Genomic DNA, 9,194 nt, shown 5'->3' with positions numbered 1-9,194 from the left:
AAATTTTTCAAAAATGTACTTTTTTGGCTTGCCGCGGGCTATGCTTGCAGTAAATAGCAAATATGGGAGCGTAAATGTAAACGAGTTATAGAAGAAGAGAAAAGAGAAGATTTTTAACGGTTTTTTCGATATATCTCGAAAAGTAACAAAGCAATCGATACTTACAAAAATCAATCGATAGATCTTTTTAAAACCTACAACTTTCTCATTTAAAAATTTTCAATAGGTGCTATATTTTTTTAGTTATTTTAGAAAAACCGTTTTTTGCAACTTTGCGATTTTTTTTTAACCATGTTCGCCATTTTGGATCGAGTTTAAAGAACAAGAAACTCAATTTAAAATTGAATTTTCTATACGGTCATATTTTTTTTGTCCAGGTAATAATTTCTGTAAGCATTTCTGTATAATGCTTGGACTAACTGCCCTCGCACCCGTTTCCCGATATTCCAGGTGAAAGAGGAAATGATTTCCATCCCCAATGGTATCTTGATGCTCCGTGGAGAGTCCGAGGGGCCGAAGTCGGTAACCGATCGAGGTACGCGGGACGGCGCAGCCACAGTGCCTGTGCACTAAGGTCTGCTGCCTCGAGGGGTCCTAATTCCGACTCGAGTACCCCTCAGAACGCACCCAGGGAGACATATAGCCCTCATGAGTTACCACGTTATGGTCCACCCATAAATACTCGTGATGAGGTTCAACCTACTTACCATCTCGTAGGGTCCGAGGAATCCCATGGTCCGACCACGGTTCGCGGCCTGGCCTCAATTTTGGAAGATCTCCGATTTCGGATGTCCAGGATCGTGGAGTCGTTGGCACGGGCGACCCAAAGCAAACAGCATTTTTACGAAATGGCACTCGGCAGGAGCAATACGTATCACGTTCGCGTTCCATGCCAAGCGAAAACCCCTTAGCCGACCATATTGTAACCGATATGGCCGGCTCATTCCACCCAAGCAATTCTGGTACTTCGCACAACCGTCCTTATGATCCCCCCCCAAACAAATCTAAATGACCATCTTACTGGACATGGCGCTCATCGTGGGGCTCGAACATCTTCGATGTCTCCCCCACGAGCCCACGTTCTAGACACACATACATTCAATTGGCCATAAAGATCATCTAACTCGACAAAACCATTGATGTTGTGTTTACTACATCGCCGATTACAACATCCAAGATTTTATAAGAAGTACTGTTAATTCTGTAAGCTCATCATTTATTTTGTCGCAATTAAGGTAACAAAAATTAAAACCGAAACGTAGAAGATACTCCATGAAGGCAAAAAATTTTGTATTGACATTATACAAAAATGCTCCTCAAAATTATCGTTTGCTGCAGAAGATTTTTGCTCTTCCTAGCAAATATACTTTAACAAGATTATTATCGAGTGTTCCGTTCCAATGTGGAATAAATGAAGAAGTATTGCAGAGTTTAAAAAAATCTGTAATGAAATTGGATATTGAAGATATATACTGTGTTCTACTTTTTGATGAAGTATCGTTATCGCCAAATTTAACTTACATACCACAATTTGACGAATTTGAAGGTTTTGAAGATGTGGGTAATGAAAGAAGAAGACAATTTGCTGACCATGCTACTGTGTTTTGGTCAAAGGAATAAGAAAACAGTGGAAGCAGTCATTATGTTTTTATTTTGTAGAAAGCAGTATGAAAAAAGATGAGCTGGTGTCAAAAATAAAGGAGAAAATTAGTCATTTAATAGGAATTGGTCAAAAGCCAGTAGCAACCATGTGTGATCAACATCATACAAATTTGGCAGCATATAAGGTACTGAAGAGACAAACCAATGAGAAATGCAAAAAAAATAATATAGAAAACAAATACTTTGGATTTGTCGTAGAAGTCTGAAATTATTCCATTGTTTGATCCTCCGCACCTACTGAAGGGGCTTTGAATAATTTGATGCGTTATAATATAAAATTTCGTTAGAAGCAGTCCAAGGACCAGATAGCCAATTGGCAATACATCGATAATTTATATGAAAATGATGACCCGACTCCGGATTTTAAAATGTGTGCTAAATTAACAGACAAACATGTGAAGAGAAAATGAACAAAATGAAGGTTAATTTAGCTGCACAAGTTTTTAGCCAGTCAGTCAGTAGTTTATTCAGTGGATTAATGAGAAATTTGTACAGATTAGGTAAAAATATTTTTGTAATAATTTATACAATTTTAAATACATGTTTATTCCAGGCTCAAATTTTAACTCTACCACCGCTGTTGATACTGCGGATTTTCTTCTATTTGGCGACACAATATTTGATAGTGTCAATGGAGATAGGCTGTCTTCTACAAAGAAATATAGGTGTGCTGTTCATGATTCCAGCTCACATATTGACTTCTACAACGAGGCAATTGAAGTGCTGAAGACCATGAAATGCATTTTGAGTAAAAAGGAGTTTCAGGTACCTACAATCATCAATTGGATAGAAACATATTAATGCCCGTATGCACCATATAATTTTAAGTCGGCTTTAGAGTTAAGACAGTTTAACTTTACGTTTTCGTAAGCACCCTTCTCTTTTGCCGGCTTAAGCCTTTCTAATGTTAAGCGCACAATTTTGGCGGCTTAAGCTTGACATTGGCTACTTAACCTCAAAACTATTTTTGTTTTGCTACGGCAGAGTATTGTGTTAATTTTATTCTTTATAAAGATCGTAATTAAATTTGCACTATGGATATTGAAGATGAGATGTTTGTTGAAGATAATTTGGATATCTTGGATATTATAGATTATGGTTTTCCACGTAGATTTTAAAATCGTCGAAATCATTTTGAAAATATCGATGACTTATCATTTTTTCGAAGATTCCGACTACGTAAAGAAACTGTTTTACATGTGTTAGAACAAATTGAACATAATTTTGAGTTTAACAATGATTTGTAAGTTTACCACTTTAATATAATACATTATTTTTGTTCGTCAGTTCACATAAGTAGATAGATACATAGACCGTGATTTTTAATAAATCTTTATGACGTTCCTAAACTTGTTCATTATTTATTAACATATTTTAGGAATAACAGTGTTTCTTCTATAAATCCACTTTTGACGACACTGCGGTTTTATGCTACATGTGGCCATCAAATTGCAAAGGAGATTTTATGGGAATCCACCAATCGGCAGTTTCAAGAATAATTACTAAAGTCTCACAAGAAGTCGCCAGATTGAGTCCCCAGTATATTGAAATGCCAAATCGTCAAGAACAAATTCATATTCAAAGTAGATTTTACGACATATCTAGATTTCCACGTGTAATTGGGTGTATACATGGAACACATATCAAATACAAAATCCAAGTACAGTTGATATTTGCTAGGATTATTTTATTAATCTTGTTTTTTTTTATATAGGGCAAGATGATGGTGAGGTTTTCAGAAACCGAAAAGGATATTTTTCCATTAATGCTCAAGTTGTTTGTGATGCCAACTTAAACATAAAGGATGTGTTGGGAATAGAACATTTTTATGTGCCGCGTGTGTGCTCGCTGGAGACCCTTTGCGTACGTTTCAGTGTCAACTGCCTGGATGAAAGACGAGGCTGGTAAGGGAACGCTCCGAGCCGGCAGTATGCGTGCAATTGTCAGTGAGAGTGCACGACCATAATAAAAAATAAATACAAAATTTACCGTATTGTCTGTAAAAACGAAAATAAAACAAGTAACTACAGTCCACCAGCAGTTTCAATATCAAACATGGTCCATTCGAGCCACATGATGTGCTAGAAGAAGAAAACGTTTTTGGAGACAAGCAACAGGTGTTATTGCCGGAGCAGGCCAAGTGGGAGTCGCCGCGTGGAGTAGCATTAACTACGAGTTTCTCAGGGCGAGAAAAGCAGTCAAGTTGCAACAAAAAAAAGAGTTGTTGGATGCCACAAGCAGCAAGAGGTGAGTCGTATCCTTTTCAATTTCCTATTATTTTGTTCCTATAAAAATAAAAGGGTTATTTACGATTTCCCTCACAATTTCAATATGGCGTCTCAAGACGAAATCAATAAATTAATCCGTAAACGGGAATCCATAAATCTTTAACAAATTTAAAAAATTTCGTTGAGAAAATGCAAATGAAACAAGATTTAAGTGATGTAGAGGTTACACAAATGCAAGAAAGGCTCCGTAGAGCACAACAATTTTTTGATGAATTTATTAACATTCAAAACGAAATAGAATCCATTGTGGATGATCCAACGGAACAGTTTTTGCAGCAGGCGAGTTTCGAGGATGAATTTTATGACATAACGTCAATTGCAAAAAAATTATCGGAGTATTCAGTGGAAAGCAACGACGCTGCAAGCAATCATTCTGGATCGGAAGCAAATGACGGTTCTTTTACAAAAATACATGTGGTAAAATTGCCAGTGATAGATTTACCAAAATTTTCGGGCAAGTTTGAAGAATGGCTTGAATTCCGCCGAACATAGCGCAATAGCAGTATCTGCTAAGTAGCATGTAGCGCTCTATCTGGCGCGGACAACCATCGACCACAATTTCATAGAACATAAATCACAGTATGGTGTATCTGTGACTAGCTATTGTCCCATGATCATAAAAAAGAAAATTTGTTAGCTGTATATGCTACATCGTTTTAAATTTTAAAACCTTTTCAAGCAGCATTTTCGAGTATTTGTAAGGTACGTATTCTCCAGATACTGGCTTGTATATAAAAGGTAATATATGTACGTAAAAGGTAGTATGTATATGTAAAATGTATACAAAAGGCAATGAAAATTGAGAATAAATTTCAACTGTTAGTAATACCATTTTGCTTTCTAGATGGATATAAACGAACTTTTTGAAGATGACGCTAATTTGGTAGTTCTAAATCACAATTTTTTGCTAAATCTAGTCGAGCCTCATAGAGACGCAATACAACCTATGAATGTAGAGGAGGATCATAATCCTCCAATACGGATTGAGAGATATTATGAAGACACAGTTCCCCATTATAACATGGATGATTTCCAGAGACATTTTAGAATGTCTCGTAAATTGTTGGACTTATTTAATAAAATATTAATCATAATTATTTCTCATAATGGGTTAGACGCTGTGCCAGGACATTGGTAATAGGTTACCTGTTTACCAGGAGGGACTAGATAAGAAGGTTGCATTTGTAGTTTGGATGTTGGCTAACCCTAAAACTTTTCGTGCATGCTGTGATCGATTTAATTATGCGAAAAGCACAGGGCATACTATATTTTGTGAAGTTATTGATATTTTGTCGCAGATGCTACCGCAACAAATTAAGTGGCCTAACAAAGAAGTGAATCGCACGGCTACTGTGTTTCAGGAGAGAACGACAAAAATCAGGAATGAAAATTTAATCAACGAGAATATGCATTTATTGGGAGACAGTGCATATCCTCTTATAAGAAATCTGTTGACCCCATTTAAGGACAATGGACGTTTACTTCCAATACAAATTAATTACAATTTGAAATTGAGTAGTGCACGTTGTAAAATTGAGCAGGCCTTTGCACGGTTGAAGGGAAAATGGAGGCGACTAAAATATCTAGATATGAACGTTGAAAATATTCCTAATACCATTGCAGCAGCCTGTGTATTACATAACTATACATTAGGAAGGGAAAGAGATATTGAAAACTATGGTGATAACGAACCTGACGACATTGCACCGAATGACGAAAATCAAAATATTGACCATGAAAATAGAAATATGGCCCAAGAAAAACGTAATGCAATCATGGATATGATATTTTAATTGATTCATGGTATTGATATAGTTGCTCCAAGAATCCAGCCGACTTACATCATACGAACAAATGAATAATTTGTTCAAAATATTTAAGAAACTACAAAAGAGAATAATAAAGTCATATATTACACTAAATATTTACACTATATATTACACTAAATTATAAAAAAATAATGTTATTAACGTAACAAACAATGGAAATTTATGTTGACAATTAAAACAATTGCGCAATAATAAATTACTTATATTAAACATATTTATAGTTTATTTTACATGACGCTGATAAATTTATTACACCTAATTAACCTACTACACTGAAGAAGCGCCTACGGCTAAGATTTAATGTAAAACGGTCCTGTGTAGCTCGCTATAGACTTCTCCCACTCTGATCGCCAATGCGCGAAGCAAGTCCATTCTCTCGTTGGACAAGGTATAGTGCACTGTGGTTACTTTGTGATTTAGTTTATTCTGTATAGAAGCAGGTGTTCCTGGAATAGTTGGAACAATTAAACTGTGGTGCCCTTTTTTAGCCATTTTGAAATTTTAACGGAGATCTTTCGAACAAATTTTTTCTTTATGCTTCCCCTAAAAAGTTACAGCCCTTTCTAGGTGGTGGTAAAAATCAGACTCAAAATTTTACAAGACAAAAAGTACATTTTTTTAAATATAAAAAAGTGTTACATTTCTGCCAAATGTGTTCCTGTATCTGCATCCGTTTTATAAAAAAAAAAAAATAAAAAAAATTGAGACCTACCCCCATCTAGAAAGTGCTCTTAAGTTTTTAGGATAGGCTTGGATGAAAAAATTTTATGTGAAACACAAATTACATTGTTAAACTATTTCCAGGACACTAGAATTACAGTACCTAGATAATGAAGATTATTATAGTTTATAATATGATCATTGTTTTTTAGACTTTGAAAATGTTGTATTAGAAACATTAGCTAGGCTAATGGAAAATGTTGAGCAGCATTCAATCATATTGGATGAATTAGTCCGATATTCATGAACCACCAATAAATTAGTTTCTCCTGAAAACTTGCCCGAGTTTCCTTTAAAGAATATTGATTCTTTTAAACAATTTGAGGCAATGTTGGAAAGTGATAAAACACTGTGGGAATATATGGTAAACAAAATAAAATTATAAATATATTTAAAGATGACTGTGCATTTTATATTACAATTTTAAAATATTGTGGATAACTATGTAACACTACACTAATTCCATACTATTAAGTCATTGCATAATATAAAATTTAAATTTTGTTTGTTACCACATCTATATTTAGTGAATAATAAAAACCTCGAAAGAATTACTAAATTAATATCTAGTTGACTTTCCCTAAGAATTTTCTAAATATTCCATCCCTCAATTTATCGATAGCATTTTAAATTTAAAATATTTAAAATGTTTAAATTTATAGTATGTGTTGCATTTTATTATGTGTAAATCTTTGATAGGGTAGAAATAAAATACTTTTATCTCTTTTCTAATATTTTTTATGAAAATACATTTTTACTTATTTTTTGAGTAGTAGAATATTTTCAATGTCAGAAAACTTAAAACTTAACATAAAATCCACAATGGTTTATAAAGTGTTTCAGAAAGATATGAAGAAAGTTTTAAGAATGGATTCTACAGTACAGAATACAAAAAAAATCATATAAATATGGGTCCACAAATGCTTTGGTTTCAAAACACAGGGCATTGAAAAATCATTTCAAAAAATGTGCATGCATTCAGGCACAAGGAGGACATTTTGAACGAATTTATAATGTCCTATTATTAGTATACCATTTAATATTACATAGTGTTATTGTATGCTATAAAAATGTTCATTAATACTCTTATTGCTGCGTGCCGAAATTTTTTAAAGTTGGAAACAGGGTTTACGAAATATACCAAAATAATGTTCAATGATCTGTATTTTGAAACCAAATAAGCAGCTGATAACCCATGTTTATATGAACTTTACTGTAGAAGTCCACTCTTAAAGTTTTCTTATATATTTCTGAAACAACATGTGTAAGGTATGATATTTATAACATAGTATAACAAATAAACGATAATGTTGCATTTTTTAAGCTATTTATATCATCTAATCATATCATATCTTAAAATACACAATTTGTGAAAGAAATGTTTTAGCTTGGACTATTTTAGGTAAAACGGTTGGCAGCATTAGGTAGATTTAGCATAGAAAATTCTAAGGATTCTAGAAGGATTCAGAAGGATTCTAAAATATATCATGAATAATGAGGTTTTATATAACTGGAAAGGAAGAAACAAGATATCTTTTGAAAAATCTAAAGTAATGAAACTGATTTATGGTACAGTTATTGTGTTATGTTGTTTATTTTTTTTTTAATATTTTTGTTGTATTGTTTATTTTTTTTTTAATATTTTTGTTGTAGCTGCTATGAAGATTAATTATTATCAACAAAACAGAAACCACACTTGCTCTGAATTAAATTAAAAAAGAAGCATTGTAGAGGCAATGTTTATATAGCAAATTGATATTATTTTTCAATATTCTATTGTCCTTCGAATGTTGTGCCATAGTTAACGTAACATATTTTTGTAAACCCAAATGACAAAAATAAAAACTTGAAAGTTCTTTCTAAATGATTGTTGATTTCATAATTAACTTCCTAATTTTTTTCCTATTCGTGTAAAAATCATCACCTTTTGTGCATTCAGTGTGAGATCAGTTTTTACATAATATGCATTCTTATTATAATTCTGTGGCTATCTTATGAATTAATTATATTAAATGGTGACAAATATTACGAATAACTTTCTATTTGAGAATGATTCTACAACGTTTTGTAACCTGGCAACAACTATTGGTTTTCAAAACTCGTAGCAGTAATAATTGAGGTAAGTATTTATACTGATTCTAAATTTAATTTCAATTTGTTTCATTTAAAACAGTACATGGTGATTCACAAATAATGACCAAAAACAAAACTTCCTATTTGGTGAATTTTACTAGGTGAATCTAGGACGCTATTATTTTATTTACAGAAATATACCATCTACACCCTGTATCTTTGCTACTGCAGCATCGTAATTTTAGGGAAAAGGTTCAGATATTGTGCAATAGCTATAGGTATCAAACTTAAAATTATTTCACTAACTGGTTTTTAAAATATAAAAAAAAATATTTTTAACACCCTGTATATTTTTAATGGATAGATACAAACTACATGTACAAAAGATTCCGCTTAAAATTCACCAAATATGAATTTTTATTTTTGGTCATCGTATAAAAATTTTGTTAAATAAGGATACAAAATAATATTACCTTGTGAAAAATAAGGTTGCAGTTCTACTTTTTAAGAAATATATCAAAGAATTTTGGAATGTATTTATAAGAGTTCAAAGCTATTTAAAATTCAGTTTGGTTTGATTGGTAGTGATTTCAGCCTTTAAAACCTTAGACATTTGATGGCA

General features: G+C 32.8%; 1 long non-coding RNA gene across 1 annotated transcript; it reads left to right on the top strand.

Moving 5' to 3' along the window:
• The first annotated feature begins 7,998 nt into the window (after positions 1-7,998).
• On the top strand, positions 7,999-8,363 carry LOC108912750. Its single transcript, XR_001964576.1, has 2 exons — positions 7,999-8,049; positions 8,153-8,363. It is a non-coding gene; the product is annotated as an uncharacterized LOC108912750 (long non-coding RNA).
• The last annotated feature ends 831 nt before the right edge of the window (positions 8,364-9,194 follow it).

The sequence above is a fragment of the Anoplophora glabripennis genome, unplaced genomic scaffold (genome assembly GCF_000390285.2).
Source record: "Anoplophora glabripennis isolate ALB-LARVAE unplaced genomic scaffold, Agla_2.0 scaffold779, whole genome shotgun sequence".
In the NCBI taxonomy this organism is placed as follows: domain Eukaryota; kingdom Metazoa; phylum Arthropoda; class Insecta; order Coleoptera; family Cerambycidae; genus Anoplophora; species Anoplophora glabripennis.
This window is presented reverse-complemented; position numbering and strand designations above follow the sequence as displayed.